Raw genomic sequence first — 25,000 nt, forward strand, 5'->3', positions numbered from 1 at the left:
CAAAGCACGTAATGGAAAAAATGGATAAACCCATAATCCTATCAAAGAATCTGCTGACCTGATGAAAATTGAGAGCCTCTTTAGATTTAGACTTCATCGTTCAACAAATTTATCTTATCCTAATGGAAAAAAAGCTTTTTAATGGCGATATTTGTATATATCTTTTATTAAAGAGAACCGTAACATACAGCTGAAATATGTGCTTTAATAGCAACCCAATTCGATATGGATCAATTTATTGGAAATTATGTTTTAAAAGAATAAAAAATCACGTTCTCTACGTTTTTATTACGACAAAACCCTTGGAGATCTTTCAAATGGTTACTCTGAAAATCTAGAAAGGCACTCGAGAATAAAGACCTCCGCCAAGGCAGCTTATTTCTCGAAACCAACTTGCCTTTCCCAGAATCAATCTAGACCATAGGCGTATTTGAAGTTTGTGTGACAACCATGTGCAAACTGGGGTTAAGGTTAGGGTTAACTCGGTCAACCATTTGCTCGACCTTGACCTTTGACCAAGTAATTTAAAGTTTGAATCACCTCCACATTTCAACATAATTAATCTCTGAAAGCTTCACTATTCTAGGAGTAAAATTGTGGCCAGGTAGTTCACAAACCTTCAAACATGCAAACGGACAAATAAGGCCAAAACATAACCTCTCAACTTCGTTGGCGGAGGTAACAACTACAACCTCCTCCATCCTCAATATATATATATATATATATATATATATATATATATATATATATATATATATATATATATATATACATATATAAATATATATATATATATATATATAAATATATATATATATATATATATATATAGAGAGAGAGAGAGAGAGAGAGAGAGAGAGAGAGAGAGAGAGAGAGAGAGAGAGAGAGAGAGAGAGAGAGAGAGTGTGTTCTTAGGATTCGGAAGACGAATCTGTGATATGTATGAACGAATCTTCCTCCAGACCCAACTTTGGGAACTCTGCCCACGTCGGCTATTGGTCGAAAACTGACAAGGATAAGGATCGAGATTTTATCTTTCCACCTCGTCCAGGATTAGGATCCTTCCCGAAATCCTCCTCTTCTCTCTTTTGATGCCAAACAGCCAAAGATCGGATGTCAAACGAGGAAAATGAAGAGGTAATACCTGAAAGCGAAGGTAATATTTCCGCTTTTGTGAAGGACGCTTTTTATGAGAAAATGTTTTCTATCATATCTTTCTGAGATAAGTAAAAAGAATAAAGAAAAATTCTTTCATATGAGTATGATAATATAAGGAATATTTTTTTTTTCTTCAGAAGTATTCTTAAAAATTACCTTAAACTACCCAGTCAATTTTCTATCTTTAAAATCAGGCGAATTATTCAGAACAATGGACAACCCTCCTTATCAATCACCAAACCTGAGTCACTAGTGTAACTAAAAGTCTAAGTTTTACTGATTAGTCTACAAATTCACCTATCAAGAAGAGCCCAAATCTTCCTATAATATCGGCCTAGTATAATATTGAAACGAAATCATAACTTCTATGGGAAACCGATTTTTTTCAGAGATGGACGAAACGGAAGGTTAATACACATAGATCAAAGGCTCAGAATTCGATTTAGAATTGCAATGAAAAACCGTTTCTATCATCAACTCTAGACTTTACCATTTCCACATACCAAGCGAAGGACTCACCTAGGGTTTGTACGCAGTAAAGGGTAAAATCCTAAAATGTTTACTAGTGAGGGCTCATATTTCTAAGCTAAAATTTTAAAATATTATGCATGCCAAAATTGTGACCATATATTAAAAGACATGCACTAAAAACCTTACGTTATTTATAAATTGCATACAACTTAGAAATAACTTTCAATGAAGCTTTAGAAAGCTGTCATTAACTAAAAATTCAAAAGACTTCGAACTTTTTAATGAATCCTTAGAAAGCTATGATTAGCTAGAACTCTGAATACTTATTTTTTGTAGCCCTTCTCTATAGCAACGCAACACCAATAAACTGACCCTTGTTTAAGAGTCAACATGCACGATAACTCTACTTTAAAAATGTAAACAAAAACCTTCTTGAAAGAGGATCTGTAAACATCATTTATTTAAATCACACCATCAAGAAAAGCAAAGGGATTATGCCCCCAAAGACCTGCTGATTTGGATCGACCTAGAAACTAAGGGGAAGATTGTAAATACAAATATACTTTTTTATACATTCCCAAAGTATGCTAGAGATTAAAGGAGTGTTAAAACAAAAGGTCAAGTTATAATTCAAAATCCTGGCGGGTACAATTATTTAACACTGAAATAGAAGTGCAAGGTATAAATAAAGGAACCTTTAAAAAATCACCACAATGAAACTGCTGTTGGTAATGTTCTCAACCTGGTATGAGGCATATTACTCAAAAAAAAAGTAATTGTATACGATGTTCATCCACCTTTTTAAAGTACATGAATGAGAGAGAGAGAGAGAGAGAGAGAGAGAGAGAGAGAGAGAGAGAGAGAGAGAGAGAGAGAGAGAGAGAGAGAGTTTATTGTTACAATCATCAAGGCTCATCATTTAATTCACATAGTTAATCCTTTTTTTCTCCTCAAATAACTTTAACATAGATAATACACCCAAGGGCAACCACCTCCAACTCTTACTCTTTTGCATTAAATATCTTTGAAATATAAAATCATATCTATTATACTCCCCACCGATACATCTGGATATCTTGTATTGTGTGTCTTTTCATTCATTCTTTTAATAACCCTCTTTACAGAACAATGCGCATCGCTTTCTTCGCTCTCCATTTTATTTATTTTGCATATCTTCCAAGCCATCAAAAATAAAAATAAATCTGGATCTTTCATTCGGAAAAAGACTGGATAGATGAATACAGAAAAAAAACTTAATATGAAGCTAATAAAACTCGCTAAACATGGAAGGTGTCTTGCGTGCGTACAAACATGCATATATATATATATATATATATATATATATATATATATATATATATATATATATATATATATATATATATATATATAAAAGTGATCACTCCAGGTCTAAGTGTTCCGGTTATCAGCAATATTTTGGAATTAAGACCTTAATATCCTGTCTTTTACAAACTAAACGGTTCCTCTTTCTTTAAAAAAGTAAACAAAAACATTGTTATAAACAGAATCTATATATACCTTTAAAGTAAGTCACACTAACATAAAGATCTGAAAACCTTTATAGGTGTTGCCAATAGGAAACTAATCATTAATAATCTAATGACTTGGATCTACCGAGATATTAAAGGGAAGATTGTGAGACCATAAATACGTGTTTATGCACCGCCACCCTGACGCTCTTATATAGACTAGATTGGAAGTAAAAAGAATAATACATCACGGTAAATAATCCAGCAATTATAAGAATCATTTACACCAAAGCTGGGATATTATCCCAAATCCTGGAAGAATTATCAATCTAATACTCTAGCAGAATTTTTGCTAACCTCGGAGAAATTCTAATGTTGACAATCATGCTGTTATATTAAGAAAAGCTGAGGGAATGATCTAAAGGGGGAGATACACCATGAACTTCTACCAATATTAATTCTCTGAAGAGAGAGAGAGAGAGAGAGAGAGAGAGAGAGAGAGAGAGAGAGAGAGAGAGAGTAATTGTTAAAACCATACTGATTTTGATTTTAATATTACATTGGTCGTTTGCTTTTTATAAAATAGAATACCATGTTTGCTATAACGATATAAAAATATTTGCCTTAAAGTTTTTAAATAAAAATACTTGTAAATGGGTGGATGTAAAAATAGTATTCACAAATGTAGCTTTGTAAAACGTGCAAGGGCATCAGCTTCCAAAACTTACTCTTTGGGATTGAGATGCCTTTGAATTGCACAATCAAGACTTTCTCTAATCCGTGATAACTCCGGATATCTTGTTTTGTGTCTCTTTTCATTCTTTCTTATAATCATTGCCCATTCTTCATTCCATTCTCTCGAATTCTTTCTTTCTTTTCCATCATATATTTTTCCCGCTCGAGTCCAGAAACTTCTCGTCTTTCTTCCGGGACAATACATGATAGAGGGTTACTGAATTAAAGGCCATTTGAAACCAACCCAACTTTCTGAACATTGACGAGACTTCTTACAACAACGAATAAATGAAAATTTAATGTTGTTACTGTTTTCAAAATGTTTTAGTATTGTTCATTACTGCTTTTGTAGTTTAGTTACTTATTTTCTTTTCTTACTGAGCTACTTTCCCTGTTGGAGCCCTTGGGCATATATCATCCAGCTTTTCCAACTAGGGTTGTAGCTTAGCAAGTAATATATATATATATATAATATATATATATATGTATATATATAGTTTTATATATATATATATATATATATATATATATATATATATATATATACATATATATATGCACATACATATGTATATCCAGTACATATATTCACACAAAACACCTACATATATATATATATATATATATATATATATATATATATATATATATATATATATATATATATATATATATATAATATATATATATATATATATATATATATATACACAGGTATGTGTGTGTGCATGTTGTGTGTGTGACTGTGCCTGTATGTATGTACTGTATATAAAGTATAATACATTAATATTATTATTATGAGTAGTAGTAGTAGTATTAGTAATAGTAGTAGTATGGTTAACTATGCTACAACTTAATTGCAAAAGTAGGATGCCATAAGACCAGAAAAGAAGATAGTCCAATGAGGAAAGGAAATAATGAAATAAACTATAGTTATGAATAATGAATATCAAATATTTTCAAGATCAGTAACGTTAAAATTGATCTATCGTACATAAACTATAAAGAGGGACATACGTTAGCTGTCAACATAAAAACAATCGATGCAAGTTTGAAATTCTGAAGTTCTACCGATTCAACATCCAGATCAGGATGATTATTCCACAATCTGGTCACAACAGGAATACAATTTTAAAATACTGTATAGTTTTGAGCCTTATGATGGAGAAGGAAAGACAGTTAGAATTAACTGCATACTTAGTACTTCGTACAGGATGGCACACTCTAGGAAGATCTGAATGCAAAGGAAGGTCAGAATTATGAAAAATCTAATGCAACATGCATAAAAAAATAACTGAACAACGGTGCCAGAGATTAATATCCGGATCATTAATAATAAATTTAATAAACTGCTAGATTTCCTCCAACACACAAAGATGAGAGTCAGCAGCTGAGGGCCAGACAGGAGAATAATACTCGAAACAATGGAGAATGAAATATTTGAAAAAAAAAAAAATTCAGAACAGACTGATCACCAGAAATCTTGAAATACTTTCACAATAAGCTAATTTCTTGTGCAATTGAAAACAACACATATGGAATATGTTTCTACAAAATAAATTTGAAATCATGAGTCACACCTAAAATTTTAAAGGAGTTCTATATAGTTAAAGAAACATTATCAATGCCAATGTCCTCGAATTACAATCATACTTAAAGTTTTGTTAGGGTTCAACTTCATGCGTCATAATTTACAAAATGCAGAAATTTTAGCTATATTTTTATTTTATTATTCAGCAAACCCCGATCTACATTCAGGCGAAGGAATTAAGGCAAAGAGAGTAGCAAATATCTGCATATGCAACGAGTATATTTTCTAGGCTGAACCATATACCATGAGTCTGTATGATGAAAAGCAATGGGCAAAGAACATTACCCTGAGGACCACGAGATATGCTACTCCTATACTCATTATGTGCCCATCAACAAGACCTCTTTTCAATCTATTACATAAAAATTCAATAATGAGGATAGGTAAAGACCCACCAACTCCCAACTGCAAGTTTGAAAAAAAAGGGGTTTATGATTAACACGGTCTAAGGCAGCACTAAAATCAAGGCCAATTATACGAACTCCTGACCAGAATCAAGGGAAATTGTAAGAATGGCATCACATGTTCCAGAGCCTTTGTAAAATATTATTACCTTCAGCATAACTAAAGGTTTTGCCAAAAAGACGTTCAAAAACTTTATATAATATTGGAGTTCTAGAAATTGGGCAGTAATCAGCAGGGCTAAAGCTAACATAAACACATTTACTTAATGGAAAAATATTACCTACTCTCCAAGTGCAAAAATGCCTCTTCTTGCTAGCTTGAAAGAAAATAACAGGAAACTTAGGAGCCAAGAAATTAACAGTCTTTATAAAATACTAAGGAAAAATAACGAGACTGAAAAGCTAAACTGGTTAATTTAGCATTAGGAAAACAGGAATGAGAACGATCGAGTCTCCCATTACCCTATTTACTGTCAAATATCAGCCAAAAGGAGGAACTTAAGTCTACACCAATGAGTGCAAATTCAAGGGTAGGCAATGACTAATGTTCCTGGGTTGCAACAGTAAGGGTTTCTTTTACGGTAAAATTGTATTCCTTTCTAATTGAATCATAAAACCTCTGAGCAACAGCTCTTAACTTAGTATAGTTATTGCAAGTAAAATCTGATCTGTTACCTTTCCAAAGATGATAGACCTCCTGCTTCTCCAAATAAGTGGGTCTACAATCATCACTGTACCAAGGTTTGACTTTCACTCAGTTTAAGACACGGGGGATACTCCTATCAATTATGTTGATCAGATTATCATTTGAGAGAACGTCTAGATCAACACTGTTATAAAATTGTGATCAATTCAAATGCAAAAGGTAACTCAAAATCATATTCCCGTCTGCTTTGAGATTTTACATATATCTTACATGAGAATGACACGGTAATGCTATAAAATATAATATATGATTTAAATATGTATCATGTGAAGCAGCCGTGCATAAACATTTGTATGTAAATTACCTGGACCAAATACGTATTACGGTGAAGCTACTCTGCTCATTAATTTGCAAAATGGTCACGTAAACGAGGTTGCCTTCTGTTTTACTAATCGTAAATGAATTTCTATATTAATTGTGCACTTGGGAAAACAATGACTTTACCTTTTATAAACAACTGTTTTCCATTTTATAACATGATTTGTATACGTTTATTAAGGTAGTTTATTCAGCTTTAATTAAATTCGATCACCTATGCATATAAACAGAGTATCTCGAACTTAAACGAAGGACGTACAAAACTGAGAAACCGTAAAAGAGATTAGCGAAACCTTACAAGGTCATGATAATGAAACATCCAGAATTGCAATCAATGCAAAATAGTTAGGATTGTTAAAATCTCTTCCTAAATATCAGATGAAGAATTAATAGAAATTGCACGAAATGGCCTGCACCAGAATATTGTTTACCAAATTCTTTATAGATTTTTTTCCCATTGTAATGATTTGGGGTCAATAAATTATCTAGCTATTCAAGTGAGTTGTTGAATGCACATTACGGGGTGAGAGTTACAAGACCAAAAGTAACAAGAGAGAAATGAAAATCCACAAGGAAGTTAACGAGTAGATGAGTCAAAATAAAAACGCAAAATTGAACAATGAAGGACAGCCTATTAAGTGCGTTGGCTAAAACAAAAGGCAAAGACAAGACGTCCAGAAAAACAAATCCCGAATTTACAGATAAAAAAGTCAAAGACGAGCAATCATGAGGATACGAAAAGAGCTAAAATGAATGCCCAATGAACAAGCATACGATTATACGGATACAAGGAGTAGAAGATGAGAGCAAGTAAAATGAATATGGGACAGACCAAAGCGGAGAGAAAGTATTGTAAAAAAATATCTTGACACACTAAAGAACCAAAAGAAAAGGTAACGAAGAACAGATCGAAGTAACAACCGTAAGACAGAATTCGAATTTCAGAAAAAGTGACTGCATAGAAGAAAAGTGACAATGCTGAACAAGGAAACAAAACCAATAACTCGTTAACAACAATATACTAGAACTAATGGCTTATTTTAACAAAACCCTTCCAGTAATGTAATTCTTAAACAAGATACTCTAATACTCTTAATGGATTTTATTCTTAATTAATCTGAAATTAAATGTAGTGACGTGAAATGAGACGAAGAATATCGCACATCCCTGTGCATTTCATTCCGTTAATGAGTAGGATGTTCGACTAACATTTTCTCTCTCTCTCTCTCTCTCTCTCTCTCTCTCTCTCTCTCTCTCTCTCTCTCTCTCTCTCTCTCTCTCTCTCTATCCATAATTTAATCCCGTCACCGTGTTTTCATGACTTCATTCAATAGTCTTCCTAGTTATTCGTTTCATATTTAGTCTGAGCAAGGAATAACCCGCACCAGGTGAAAAAAACTACGAATATAACTGGACATGGGATAGTGATAGAGAGTGAAATTTTATATCGGCCGATTTTATTATAAATATGATTTTCGATCAGGTTCAAGATCAAGTCATTTTTATCTGATATGGCTTTTACTTTCATTGTATAACGGCATGTAACTAGCGCTTTTGAAGGAAACATTCCTACCAAGTAATATATAAGACACTCACTCTACCCTAAAAATTACAGGTGGTAGATTTGCCAGGGCACCGGTTACCCGTTGAGATACTACCGCTAGAAAGCTATGGGGTCTTTGACTGGCCAGACATTACTACATTGGATCCTTCTCTCTGGTTACGGTTTCTTTTCCCTTTGCCTACATATACACTGAATAGTCTGACCTATTTCTTACATATTCTCCTCTGTCCTCACACACCTGACAACACTGAAATTACTAAACAATTCTTCACCAAAGGGGTTAACTGCTGCATTGCGATTGTTCAGTGGCTACTTTTCTCTTGGTGAGGGTAGAAGAGACTCTCTAGCTATGGTAAGCAGCTCTTCTAGGACACTCAAAAATCAAACCATTGTTCTCTATTCTTAGGGAGTACCATAGCCTCTGTACCATGGTCTTCCACTGTCTTGGGTTAGAGTTCTCTTGCTTGGGGGTACACTCGAGCATACTATATTACCTTACTTATCTTCCTCTTGTTTTGTTAAAGTTTTTATAGTTTATATAGGAAATATTTATTTTTATGTTCTTACTGTTCTTAAAATATTTCATTTTCCCTCGTTTCCTTTCCTCCCTAGGGTATTTTCCTGTACGAGCCCCTGGGCTTATATCATCCTGCTTTTCCAATTAGGCTTGTAACTTAGCAAATAATAATAATAATAATAATAATAATAATAATAATAATAATAATTCCTCATGGGCAGTCTTCTATGCAATAGAGATGACACTGTGACGAGCCGAGAAATGTTGTGACTCAAAGACAGGATGAAAGCAACTGAGTAAGTTTATTATAGAACACTCTCCTTTATATACAAAAGCTCGAAGAAACAAGAAATTTCATGTTCAAAACAGACACCGTTAAGGTGCGATTAGATTGTAGATTTTTTTTCCGAGAGTTGCTCTCAGACAGCTGCTCTATGGAATGTAAACAGGCTGTAGAGGACTCTCCGAGATTTTCTCTCTACTCTCGCGAGTGTTTCTCTTCTCTCGTGCATGCTACAGTCTAAACACTCTAGAAAGCACGCTCGTAGAGCTAGGTTGTTGCTCTCCACTCTATCCAGAGAATATTCAGATCTCTGAAAGTTTTCGTTACTCTCGCGAGAGAACATGTGCCAAAAAAGTGGAATAAAGACCAAACAATTGCATTAATTCAGCAATACAGGATATTTCCTGAACTGTGGAATGTGACTTTGCTTGAGTACAGAAACAAAGAGCTGAAAATTAGTAAAACTAAAGGAATAGCTGAAAACTTGGGAATTAGCAAAAAAAGAAATTACAAGGAAATGGCACAATCTCCGGAGTCTAATCTGTGCTGAAGCTAGAAAATTAAAGAAGAAAAAATATGGGAGTAGAGCTGAAGAAATAATTAGTGTAAAAAAAAATAAGAAATAAAAAAAAACACTACCCACAAACACACACACACACTTCAATACCCGTTATTTTTAACGAGCACGTGCACTAGATTATTTGTTATTATTATTTGAAAAAAAAAATATATTAGATATATTTAATTCAAATAAATGCTTAAAATTTACATATTTAATCTAAATATTTGAATTTAACGGGAACGTGCAGTAGATTATTTGTGTTATTATTATTAAAAATAAAAATATTAAATACATATAATTTAAATAAATGATTAAGATGTAAATATTTAATTTAAATATTTGGATTTAACGGGCACGTGCACTAGTTACTTTGTATTTATATGTTATGCTTTCTTATCCTAAACTACCCTCCCTCACTTACTGCTCACTCCAGCATTTTTTGTGTTTACACAGTGTTATATAAAACTCTTTATTTCTTCAGGAACTGCCTAGCTCTGAATTGATCTGGAAACGGGAATCAACTAGAGCAATCTGAAAGTATTAATTTGGAAATAGGAACCCCCAAACATACGAAGTTCTTATAGCTCGATGTATATTCCTTAAACAATTCTCTTAATAATTTTGCATGTGCTCCATCTTCTCCCCTTTTGCTTATCCATTTTTGGACCCACATACTTCTTTTCCTTTTCTTTTTCACTTCGTTCATAATTATTAATGCAGCAGCAACATGGCACTTTTGAGACATGTTCTCTCAACCCTCGCTAGTTGTCGACTGGCACTGGCTCCAGTGTAAATAGATGCGCGAGAAATCTTACCCGACTTTCAGACACTTTCTCTCGCGACACTCACTCACAGCTCTCGGAGAGAAAAACTTGCTGGTAGTATAAACACGCTGTAGAGAAAGTCGCGCGAGAGTAGCCGTCTCTCGGGAGAGTTTAATCTCCAGTCTAATCGCACCTTTACCGATGAGAAAAACAGACATGTTTATTCTGGTTCTTTTTAGTGCGAGGGAAGAGTGAAGATACAAGCATAATATATACACAAAATGAACTATGTACGATCGTGTTACACACGGTTGGTATAACACCAATTTTCATTTTGTTCATATTTCTCTCCAGCGCAGTCTTACGTGCATATGTCTGTATTGTGTTGCATTTAATGCTGAGGCCTTTGCAGCTTGAATCATTTACCCTTGTGCAATTCTCAGTTTAAATTGCACACTTGCGCCCAACGAGAATCTCTTCGCTTAGGAACATAATATCAATTTCATGGAAACGCTTTGTAAGCATGACTTCCTTGAGATACAACTGGATCAGTGATTTCACACCAGGAAATATACGATAGTTTTAGAAGCCTGTTTTCTGATACATTTGATAAAAGACACGCTTAGAGTGGCATATTAATATTTATTGCACGGAAATAGAAGTTCCATAGTGATTCTTTTATCCAGTAAGTTCCCCAATGAAAATAAAAAAAAATCATTACAGTACCATTAAAAATAGCAAAGGGACTATAACTTTGGTAATACACAAATTGCACTGGTCAGGTATAGTATCACATAAAGCCGAAGCAAGTTACGAGACTAGGAAATCTTTCTGTGTTACTCAAGTTAAATTTACTAGGATAAATGTAATAATAGAATGGATGAGAATTAGGTGGCTAATGATTGGAAAAAAAAATCATGAAAGGCGAAGCAAAGTTAGTATTCTTGGAGATACTATAGGATTAAAGAAACCATAATAAGCAGGCGGGGTAATAGTATTCTATATAATTGTTTAACTTGTATGTTGATGGAGTGGTGAGAGAGGTGAATGCTTGAGAGCTTGGACGAGGATTAAAACTGGTAGACGAGAATGACCATGAATGGGAGGTAAATCAGTTGTTGTTTATGGATAATACTGTACTGGTTACAAATACAGAAGAGAAGCTTGGCCGATTAGTGACAGAATTTGGAAGAGTGTGTGAGAGAAGGAAGTTGAGAGTTAATGTGGGTAAGAGTAAGGTTATGAGATGTACGAGAAGGGAAGGTGGTGCAAGGTTGAATGTCATGTTGAATGGAGAGTTACTTGAGGAGGTGGATCAGTTTAAGTACTTGGGGTCTGTTGTTGCAGCAAATGGTGGAGAAGAAGCAGATGTACGTCAGAGAGTGAATGAAGGTTGCAAAGTGTTGGAGGCAGTTAAGGGAGTGGTAAAAATTAGAGGGTTGGGCATGAATGTAAAGAGAGTTCTATATAAGAAAGTGATTGTACCAACTGTGATGTATGGATCAGAGTTGTGGGGAATGAAAGTGATGGAGAGACAGAAATTGAATGTGTTTGAGATGAAGTGTCTAAGGAGTATGGCTGGTGTATCTCGAGTAGATAGGGTTAGGAACGAAGTGGTGAGAGTGAGAACGGGTGTAAGAAATAAGTTAGCAACTAGAGTGGATATGGATGTGTTGAGGTGGTTTGGCCATGTTGAGAGAATGGAAAATGGCTGTCTGCTAAAGAAGGTGATGAATGCAAGAGTCGATGGGAGAAGTACAAGAGGAAGGCCAAGGTTTGGGTGGATAGATGGAGTGAAGAAAGCTCTGGGTGATAGGAGGATAGATGTGAGAGAGGCAAGAGAGCGTGCTAGAAATAGGAATGAATGGCGAGCGATTGTGACGCAGTTCCGGTAGGCCCTGCTGCTTCCTCCGGTGCCTTAGATGTCTGCGGAGGTAGCAGCAGTAGGGGATTCAGCATTATGAAGCTTCAGCTGTGGTGGATAACGGGGGAGGGTGGACTGTGGCACCCTAGCAGTACCAGCTGAACTCGGATGAGTCCCTTGTAAAGCTGGGATGAATGTAGAGAGTACAGGTATGTATGTATATAATTAAAGGTAACAGGGCATGAAAAGTAATTGAAAAATAATTATCTTTATTCAAAATAAAATAACACATTTCATGCAAAAGAAAATAATAAGAAGGGCGGGCAAAAATGATACAGGCATATGCTATTGAATATAATAAGTAAATAATATTACGAATATTACATTACTGCAAGATATAAATCTCAGTTTGTAGCCATAACTCAAACACATATACAGCTTTATGGGTCATGATGTCCTAACTGTGTCAATAGTAACTTTCTATTGTATTGGACCATTGCTTACTTCCTGCTCGTGGCATTCCTGAGGATTTTTCTGAGAAATCAGCCGGCTGCACCATTCTGGAACCACCTCTTTCAAATACAAACAGGATCCTCATATATATATATATATATATATATATATATATATATATATATATATATATATATATATATATATATATATATACTGTATATATATATATATATATATATATATATATATATATATACTGTATATATACACATATATAGATTTAGATCCTTACAGGAGTAGATAATAATCAATACGAAATTTTTGGTATTTACTTGTATAATATATTCGGGATAATCCTTTAATGTAATCGATTGCTTGGTAGTCTTCATTTACCCGTTTTTATGGGAACCTAACTATATATCTTTCATGTGAAAAACACACACACATATATATATATATATATATATATATATATATATATATATATATATATATATATATATGTGTGTGTGTGTGTGTGTGTGTGTGTGTGTTTGTGTGTGCTTGACATTCGCACGTATACTAGCATATGCTTGGATAACATTTACATGTTTATGGAAAGCGAGTGTGTTTTTACAACAAAGTTCCCGAAAAAAGCGGTAAAACAATACAAAGGTACCACCCGTATGTGTGATCATCATTTGGTTTGAGCAAAACACTAATGGAAGCGGAACAGCTGCAAAAGTCAAAGGTACGACATTGGTCATAAAGGGAACAGCATGTTCAGAAAGAGCGGGTTTTAAAGATGTAATTTGCATGATAAAATGATGATCCAAGAAGTACAACGGAAAACAAGCGTAGGAAAAAGATGTTCTTCTGTTAGTTAAATAATTAGTAGTATCATTAACAGGAGAAAAATGAACGAATCTAACGACCTACAGTATATGATGATTTCTATGCACTTATAAAACACTCTTGACCGTTAATGAAAAAGCATGTCCTTAATGTTGCTTACTTGTCTCTTTTATTATGTATTTAACTGACACGGCTTTTGTCAGGAAGATTATTCATGGATGACAGTTCTGCCAGACTTCGTATCATAAGTTTCATTACCATAATTAGGGTTACTTTGTTAGCAGTAATGAAAGAAAATATTGCAAAAATAAATCATGTGTTTACGGGATATGAATTAATAATATGATGTATATCAAAATCTATATTAAGAAATCCTTATGAAATGAATCCCAAAAAAATTGTATTACTCACGCAAGTACTGAAATGCTAGCTTGGGCCTAAAGACAAAAGGAAGATGGAAGAAAGTACGAGAAAGACCAGCTTCTTAAACGATGTAGGGCATTTTCATGAATATTTGGAAGACTCCCAATGCTTGGGTTCTTAGGAAAATATATATGTTTATTTTCATTCTACATACTAAGCTATTGAAATGTATAAAATGATTGATCAGATTTACACATATGATACCATTTTAATTTCCATATGTATAGGCACCACACATTGAGAATGATTAGTTGGAAGACATATCTACAGAACTTTTAATGCTTCATTACTCTTTGAAAAATAAAAGGGCCCCACAACTCTTTACCACCAGTTGAGATACTACCGCTAGAGAGCCATGGGACCCTTTGACTGGCCAGACAGTACTACATTGTATCCTCCATTTTGGTTACGGTTCATTTCCCTTTTGCCTACACACATCAAATAGTCTGGACTATACTTTACATATTCTCCTATGTCCTCATACACCACTGAGATTACCAAACAATTCTTCTTCACTCAAGGGGTTACTGCTCTGTAATTATTCAGTGGCCACTTTCCTCTTGGTAAAGGTAGAAGAGACTCTTTAGCTATGATAAGCAGCTCTTCTAGGAGAAATAAACTCTAATATCAAACCATTGTTCTCTAGTCTTAGGTAGTGCCTAGCCTCTGTACCATGGACTTCCACTGTCTTAGGTTAGAGTTCTCTTGCTTCAGGGTACACTCGGGCACACTATTCTATTTAATTTTTCTTCCTCTTGTTTTGTTAAAGTTTTAAAGTGTATACAGAAGATATCTATTTGAATGTTAGGTCTTGAAATATTTTTTTCCTGTTTTCTTTCCTCATTGGGCAATTTTCCTTGTTATAGCCCCTGGGCTTATAGCATCTTGCTTTTCCAACTAGGGTTGTAGCTTAGCAATTAATAATAATAATAATAATAATAATAATAATAATAATAATAATATTTAAAGGCCTTCTGGATCGGAGAGACATCTAAATTCTAATATAAAGATAGCTATCATTATCAGATGAAATAAAATCTTTTATTAAAGATAATTTATGAGCAAAGAAAGACTAAAGTTGTGCTAATATTCCTGTACACCCATCACAACCGACACGGTGAAAACTGAAGTGACGAATGCTGTCTTGCAAGAGGAAAAGCAAAAAGTGGGTTAAATATACACATTACCAACTTCCCTGTGGAAATTCATCTTTTAATTAGCAACTTTGTTTCCGAGGAGGTGTTTCTCATGGGACTGCAAACCACATATGCTAACAAAATTAATAACTCTGTTAGCAAGAGTCTTTTCTAATGAACAACTTGATTACAAATATAATCTCCTCATTACATCGTCCATTATATTTTCTGGTACTACTTCTTTCCATCTATTGCTCACTATACTCATCATAAAGTCTTTTAAAACTTATTTTACATCTTCTAATCGTATAAAATATTTACTGTTAAGATTATTATACTTTTTACTACTCATTCGGTTACTTTTCCTGACAGAATTGGAGAAATGTAAGGAAAATATGTACAATCCTCCTGAGTAATAAGCTTAGCTATGGATTTTCTCTCTATAAATTTTTAAAGGGTAATATATTATTGTTATTATAATTTCCATTGTTATCATCATCTAAATTATCCTCCCTTGTGTTGTTTACTTAAATATCAACTAAAATACCGACAATTATAATTTCTGCAAACAAAGCTTCAAAAGAATAAAATTTGCAATTGGGGAGAAAACTATCAAGCAAATACGAATACCTAGAAACAATTACCGAATGCTAAAAAAGCAGGTAGCTATATTTCAATGCATAAACATACATACAAACACATATATATTATCATCATATCTTAGAGCACCATTTACTCTACCCACTGAAGTGCTGTATCGTTTGCTGTTCTTAGATCTATGTCCATTCAGATAGGCACTAATGGGCAGCTACACAAGACAAGATCCATTGTTCGGATCGACTCTCCGCAGGATCATTCAGGACCAGTTATGTAACTCCATCTCTAAAGGTCATCGCCTGCCCTACCAGTTTTTGTTCTTCGTCTATTCATGGAGACTTATTTCCTCCAGGTAAGGTAGAATCCACAGGGCAGGTCTTCACTAGAGTTAGGGAGGGCATTGTTAATGGTATGATTGTCACTCACTACATATACATACATACTGCACACACGCGCACACACGATATATATTGAAGCAATTTTGACCCCGCTTTTAAGTACTATAAGTCTAGCACATGCAAAACCAGTATCTATAAAAAGTACCTGGAACAATGATCAACAAATTTATTTGTTTAAAATATGGTCGTTAAGAATTTGTCTCATCTGAACGGAACGCAAATATCTCTCTCTATGGCGAAAAACGCTGGCAGGACAGGGAGTAGTGCTTGTTGAAGAAAACCCTATGGAATAAGAACTGGAAGCATGTCAACCAATGGTGGTTTAATTCATATCTTCATTACTGGAAGAACTAAACACTTTGGTCAATTTACCTTCACAAGAAAAATTTCGACCTGAACCTGTGTTTATTTCCATTAGTTATATCTTTTGGAATAACTTCGCCTGAGAAGGACACATCCGTTGCAAAGAGAATATAAAAATATTCCTATTTTTCCTCATGCTTTTTTTCCCGAGGGTTAAGAAAAGGTTACATAGCACCCTATATATAACCAATAGCCATGTCGAGGTTGACCTTCATTAATGTTGAATGGCGTGTATCTATATGACCTATTCATACTCAAAGTTTGCACCATGCACCAAACAATTTCTCTTTTCGGGGTAAAATAATGACTCTGCAAGAATGGTCACAATACATTACCCTGAAAGTTCTATAGAGTTGAAAGAAATGATTGAGTTATAATGTCAAATATACTTACTTGGACTCTTCATCTCGTTAATATCACCATATTTTAAAAGTAATTTGTATTTTTCCTAACTATGCAAACCAGAGTCCTTTAACTAGAGTATGACGATGGTATATATTAGTGTAAGAACAAGTTTCTAAAAGCAAATTCCTTGTTCCAGCTACTTTTGACCGTCTTCTGTTTTTTCAACCTTTGCTCTTGTTAATTTTTTTAATATGGGCATTCTTTTGTGTGTAGACTTTGTCTGGATGCAAGATTTTTTTCACTATAGTTCATATATTTTCTTTTCTATTCTGGGAATAAATATTACTCAAAATCTTCCTTTTCATACAAGAATCTCTTTCTCCTTCAGGGTAAGACCATACTTTTTCCTCCCAACCCCTACTACCAACTTTTTTTTTTCTTTTTTTCTACACTGACTGCCTGAGCCTTGTCGAAATAAGAATGGTTTGTTGTTCTTGTCGTTAAATTCTAAGAATGCAATATATATGATACATATACTTTTATCTTACGAATCTAGCACGTTCTTAGTTTTTTATTCTGGTGAATTATAACGCAATTCTATACTTATTAGTTCACGTCTTCCATAACATTTGATAAAATACTTAACCTACATTCTCCTCTGTTTTATTTATTCTCCGTCCTCCTTTTATTCGAAATTCTTTGCGTCATGTCGGAGAAATATCACGTCAGAAAAAAATTTAAATATCACCTCATGACCATGACTCTCATAAGACTCGGCCAAAGTGGCACATATTGCAGCTGAGAAACGTCATGTCTGACATATCATCTCATTTCTTTAAAGTTATTTGTCCTCTTTACTTCAGCTCATTTCATAACGTTTTTATTTTATCTAGTTGGCCCCTTTCATTTCATCCTTCCATTACACTTTTAATAAACGTTTTCTATTAAAAAAAAAAACATAATAGCCTTTGGTTTCTTTATACATATAGAGTAATAATATCTATCTATATATATACATATACATATATATATATATATATATATATATATATATATATATATATATAAATATATATATACTGTATATATATATGTATATATATATATAAATATATATATATATATATATATATATATATATATATATATATATATATATACTGTATATCATTCCATTACTCTTTTAATAAACGTGTTTTGTATGGAAGCATAATACCCTCTGGCTGTTTTATACATATACAGTAATACAATATATATACATATGCTGTACATATATGCATGTATGTATATATATATATATATATATATATATATATATATATATATATATATATATATATATACACACACACACACACACGTGTGTGTATGTATGAGTATATATATATATATATATATATATATATATATATATATATATATATATATATATATATATATAAACATATATTTTCACGTATGTTTATATGAGAAAAAATAATTATATAAAACACTAGTATAGAATAAGTGCTCCATTAGGGTGCCGGTTGCTTTATTTGACGCAAGGTGGGACTGTCATGGGCTCGGCCAGGGGGAGGGAGGAAGTGGTGCTTGTATCCATAATTCTATGATTCTCATAAAAGCAGATTATCTCGCACGTTACGACTTATGTCTTGTTATGGCTGCAATATCGGAGGGTAAAAAGGAAAGAAATGGAGAGAAGATGAGAGATTCTTGCGATGATAAATAAACAATTTTGACCGGGGAAGAGAGTAACGTTGCTTCCATGAAAAATTATGGCAAAAAATATAAAGAATAATACTGAGGTTGTATAACACACATGCAGAAATACATTACACACACACACACACACATATATATATATATATATATATATATATATATATATATCCATATATATACATATATATACACACACACACATTGAGATATATATATATATATATATATATATATATATATATATATATATATATATATATTCAGTGTAACCTAAAAGAGAGAAATTACGTCTAAATAGTTAGATAGATATGCAGGAACACACTTTTTATTACATAATGAAGATATACATGGATGTACATATATATTTAGTACACACACACACATATAAATATATATATATATATATATATATATATATATATATATATATATATATAATGTGTGTGTGTATGCTTGAAGATTTTAGATGCTCCACACAGAGGGCTCAAATCGAAGAGGTTGACGCGTCTGAAATCGACGTGGTCTTCGTTATCTACGTGAGATTCTAGTTCTAGTTCTACCTAGCATATAATTTTCACCATAATACTTATGGACTGGTTCAGGTTCCTCTGGAACGTTATTTGAGAGACTTTAATTTGCATCATAAATTTTATCAGCCAGTAAATAAGCGAGGCCAGTCAACTTTCAGAAATTTGGGCCCAAGAAATGTTTTCCAAAATAGTATTAAGAGCCAACCCTGAAAGTTCTTTGGTCTTGAATAAGTACTATGAACGGTAAATGAAAGGCTCCATCATACAATATACCAATCTTATATTTCCCAGAAAACTTACACACGAAAACGTCACTCAAGTCCTCCCTAAATATAAGTTGAACTTTCCTTTACATAGCATTTACCCAATGCCTGAAAGGAAAAAAAGACTTGTTTCTAACTTTTCCCGAGACCAAAAATAAACAAATAAAATAAAGTATGAAATAAAACCCTTCACGCTTCCTTATCGGGGTGTGTGGGCCGTTTCTGTAAATAGTTTTAAATCACTGGAGGCGGATTGAAATTCTAAATTATTTACCGAAAATAGGGACTGCGTGCTAACGACACGGCTGAGGAGATTAGGGGAACTCGAGCATTGAAAATTTTAAAGCACAGGCATCTTTTTTCGGTTTCAATTCAGGCGCATACAATTGATCACAAAATTATATATATATATATATATATATATATATATATATATATATATATATATATATATATATACTGTACATATATATATTTATATATATACATATACATACATATATATATATATATACATATATATACATATATATATATACCAATTAACTTGACTTAGTAAAAATAAACAATGTATCGTCATATCAAAAGTAATATAGCCTCCTGGCTAGTACAGTGGTAACGTTGTACGCCTAGCATTCGCATGGCAACAGATCGATCCCCGACCAGGACCGTGAGTTTAAGTTGTGTACTGGGGTGGCCACTGCTGTGGTTGGGCACCATAGATACTCATGCTCTGGTGAGTATCTATTCTGATGAAACAAACTAAAATCAGACACCTTTAACCTTTAAGACACCTTTAAATGGAAATGGGACTTCAAGGTAGGGCCGTGAAGAATAATTTCGTGTAAGTTTTTCGAGAAGAGGGTTCATCAAAGATTTAGTAGCCAAAGTTTACACGTGTTTGTGACCGTATTGTTGCTAATTATCCAAAGATACTCCATATTAGTGAAAAACGCTTAATGCTGAGTGTGTGTATATATATATATATATATATATATATATATATATATATATATATATATATATATATATATATATATATATATATATATACATATATACAGTATATATATATATATATATATATATATATATATATATATATATACACAGTATATATATATATATATATATATATATATACACAGTATATATATATATATATATATATATATATATATATATATATATATATATATATCATAATCAGTTATATATCTAAAAATTTCAACCTGTAGATAATGATCAAACGAAAAAGAAAAAAATTGAATAAAGTAGATCCACTGACTGAAAAAAAAAATGGTCGAATCTTCAAGGCTCTGAAATTTTAACATGACAACACCAAAAGTGGGAAATATATTCCATGAAATTCTGGAATACCAAACAATTTTGAAATTGCGTAAAATCTCCTGTGAGATACAATCCTTCCAGGCTTTTGTTAGCCTGTCGATTGAAAGATTATGTTGTTTTTAAGTTTGGTTACATTTTTTCCTTTGGCATAGCTTATAGATTGTGCCTTGATCGCTTTCTTTTAGCTTCTTTCAATAGCAACGTGCCAGCGCAAAAACAAATAAAAAATCTCTCCATATTGTGATACAGAAAGTGCAACGCTTACAGCCTAATGAGACTGAGCCTACTTAAAAGCACAGCGATTTGTGTGGAACATTATGTTGGAGGGGCAAGTTTAAAACGTTTGCTCTGTTTTGATTGTGGTGTGGGATTGCCTGGAGTCGTTGTCGTTTTAAGGAAATTAACAACAGAACAATGCCGTCTGATTATCATTATATATCATATATTATAGTTACGCATATATTAAGTTTTTCGGTTGCTACTGGCGTATACAAATAACTTTTATAAATGTTTAACATTAATATAATTTATAATAATTTATTCTGGAATGCATTTGAAATATTCCACCAAAACTTCTGTTATAAAAAGTTTGAATTAGCATTAGGGAGCAATAGTCAGAATTACATTTTATACGTTTTAAATCAGAAAGGGTATTAGCAAAATTACTTTTTAAAATATTTTCATGAATGCCATATTATAAAATATATTCAATTAGAATAATTAAAAACAATATTACTTATTACATAACCTACATACTCTTCCAAATCACTGTTCTTCCAGGCACCCCGTATTCTCTTGAAATATATGTAATTGGATAAACTTTTTACGGTGAACAAGAATGATTTTTACTTTTCTTAACACTTAAATGTATACAGAGATTTACTTTGTAATACATCTTCAAAAAGATTTACATAAATTTTCTTCTAACAATTCACGCTCACGTGCATTTTTTTGTGAACATTTATTTAGAAATATTAATTTAACCTCAATATTTACCATGTGATTTGTAGCCTTGCTTTTAAAAAATTAACGTTTCACATGTTTTGAGTTTGGGTTTTAAAATATGTTATCAATCACATTGAATCTTAGTTATATTGTGTTTACCTGTGCATTCCAAAGTCTTCTCTCAAACAATAAAACTTTAGAATAATAAACAAATATCAAAACATAATCATAGTAATCACAAATAAATGCAATGAGTAGCCAAATACAATAGAAAATATATACTATATATTAATGATTGAACGCCAAAATTCCAGCTTTTAATGTAATCTAGTCATTCAGGCAAAAAGATTTTGAGGCTAATATTACAGTCATTTCTTGTGTTTAATGAAGGTTAAAACAACCCCAAAACTCAACAGCCATAACCACCGGAAAAAAATCTTCATAAATTTGGCAGGAGTATAATGGCAGCAGGCTTAAACAATAATTTTGTTTTAGGTTTGATGCCTAACAAAGAGAAATTTCTAACAAAGGCTAAAGAAAAAATAACTTACTTTTAAGAATACCGTAAACTTCCATCAACATACCTGAAAAGAGAAGAAGTAGATATTAGATAGCAAATGAAAGTGACAAATAAAATTATTATCAAGTCAAAGAAAGGAGAGAGAGAGAGAGAGAGAGAGAGAGAGAGAGAGAGAGAGAGAGAGAGAGAGAGAGAGAGAGAGAGAGTCTAGAGGAAAGACATGGAGCATGATGAAAATCTGCAAGTTTTCCTCTTGAGCTGAAATCATCGTTGTCAATACGACCTGTGACCTTTGGATTTTTCAAAGATCCTTCTTTGCTTGATCTATCCTCCTCAAAATTAAAAAGCCTTCCAATATGACGACGGCAAATATTTTCCGATAGCTTTTTATCTGACCCAGGTTTTCTGTCATTCAGCTTTTATAGTTCTCATGACACGCAAAGTTATAATCTTCACTAGACACGAGAGAGAGAGAGAGAGAGAGAGAGAGAGAGAGAGAGAGAGAGAGAGAGAGAGAGAGAGAGAGAGAGATGCTAATGTTTTGTTGATAACTGTCGACTAACCTTGGTTTTTATCTGTATCAATGCGCAGCAACTGAACCGGAAGCAAATCTTTTTGATATAACTGTTTATTTTTTTTTAATCTCTTTCAAACGGTGAGAGATGAAATTATGCATGCTAGTTCATTCCTTGATTATACACAATACCAGAATTACATCTCTCACATATTACGGGAAATTACCGATAAATTCATATCGGATTTCGTATCGTCAAACAATTATTTCTAAACCGTTCACCTCTGTCATTCTAATGAATAGTACCAGTAATGAAGAGGAAAAGGAGATACTACTCTTTATTTATGTGTATCTCCAGTTCTGATATTCATTGAAGTGAGATTAAATAGACCACAGATGCACCACATATGTTTATGAGGGGCGTTCGGTGAGATTAAATACGGCAAAGATGCAGAGCATAAGTTTATAGAGAGCGTTCGATGCGTCGTTATATCCACAATAAAAACGACGCTAAGATTGCCGTGGGAGGCTTCTAATGGCCTCTTCACGAAAAAGAATTACCAAAGGGAGAGAGACTGCACAGCACTCTTGCCACAGATGACATAACCAGATAGCACTTGGGGAAGTATATTCTTACTATATGCAATCAGAAAATAGCTTTTTATATTATGGAATAAAAGTATCCCTTGAAATATCTAATTCAGTGACGGTAAACGGCAAAGAATAGGATTTTTAATATTCGAAGACCTTCCTGTAATTAAACTTAGAGAAGCAAACATACAAAAAGATAAATATACGATTATTGTTGCATGTAGTAATCATCGTTTTAAAATACAGCATACACACGATGTCTCTACCCCCACTCAAACTGCTTTGAGAGAGTTTGTGCATATGACTGAATCCATCGTGGATACAGATACGAAAAACGTTATTTATTGCAGTACGTAACGATTAATCTTATTATGATTACTGTAGAAGAATATGACAAAAATACTTTTTAATGAAAGAAAACATCTAAAGGCTTTTTATAAATGCAATGTTTTACATTTCGTTTAATGATCAGTTTTATAATGAAAAACGATAAAGATTAGAAATCCTCTCTGTCTAAATCTTAAATCGATTGATTCCATTGATTCAATATATTTTGTTTCATCTCATTAAAGCATTAGTTTCCTAACTTTTTCCCCAAATTCTTATAACTTTCTTTAATCTAAAGTAAGTCATCAAATTCTAATATTTTTGTTTTTAAAATCTTCGAAATGTAAGATATTTGAAAGTTTTCCTCTTTCTATTTATTTTTCTGTCGGGTAGTGGATGCTAAGATACAAACTCTGCGAAGTACAACTTTCCGGGGATAGGTGTTGAGTCGAGTGTGCACCCGTTTTCCAAGCCTGAAATCTTGTGGAATCTTGCTTAAATCCTTTGGCTAATCTTTCGCAAGAAAGGTTTCACCTGCGATGACAGAGTTCGCAGGAAAACCAAGTGTTGTTTGGCGTGTGCCCTTTTTACATTTATGAAAGATACGCTTGCTTAAGAAAAATAAAAATTGTTTAGGCCTGAATGAAGTATCTAAAGTGCATATATTTTTCATCTATCATAAGTCATTCATAAAAAATATTTTCGATCAAATTGTAATGTGGCAAACAGTAAATGTGGATATGAAAACATACACTAGGAGCTAGGAACTAATTTATCCTGCATGTTATCATATTTGTTACATCTGTATGGATGTATGGACATGTGAGCAGCCATGCTTGTTGCATATGCAGATGATGCTACTCTCTTTGCATCAATTCCGTCTCCTGTATGTAGATCTGGGGTTGCTGAATCCCTAAATAGAGATTTAGCTAAAATTAGTGTTTGGTGTAAATTAAGGGGTATAAAGTTGAATCCTAACAAAACTCAAAGTATGATTGTAAGTATGTCAAGGACAGGGGCTCCTCAACATCCGGTTCTCAGCATTGATAATATTTCTTTAACTTTGTATGACTCTTTTGATATTTTAGGTGTGGTCCTCGATAGCAAATTTACTTTAGAGAAACATTAGGTCCGTGTCTTCTTCAATTGCAGAAAAGATTGGCTTATTGAGAAAGTCTTTTGAGATTTACGATGATCAATCTATTCTGAAGAAGTTTTAATTGTTTCAATCTACCTTGTTTCATGTATTGTTCTCCTGT

At 33.0% G+C, this 25,000-nt stretch overlaps 1 protein-coding gene across 9 annotated transcripts in view; it reads right to left on the bottom strand.

Annotated features, from left to right (window-relative positions):
* LOC137644036 (uncharacterized) overlaps nt 1-25,000 on the bottom strand; it is a 971,945-nt gene that overhangs the window by 230,565 nt on the left and 716,380 nt on the right. The gene's annotated exons all lie outside the window — the stretch shown is intronic.

The sequence above is a fragment of the Palaemon carinicauda genome, chromosome 7, assembly GCF_036898095.1.
Source record: "Palaemon carinicauda isolate YSFRI2023 chromosome 7, ASM3689809v2, whole genome shotgun sequence".
Lineage (NCBI taxonomy): Eukaryota > Metazoa > Arthropoda > Malacostraca > Decapoda > Palaemonidae > Palaemon > Palaemon carinicauda.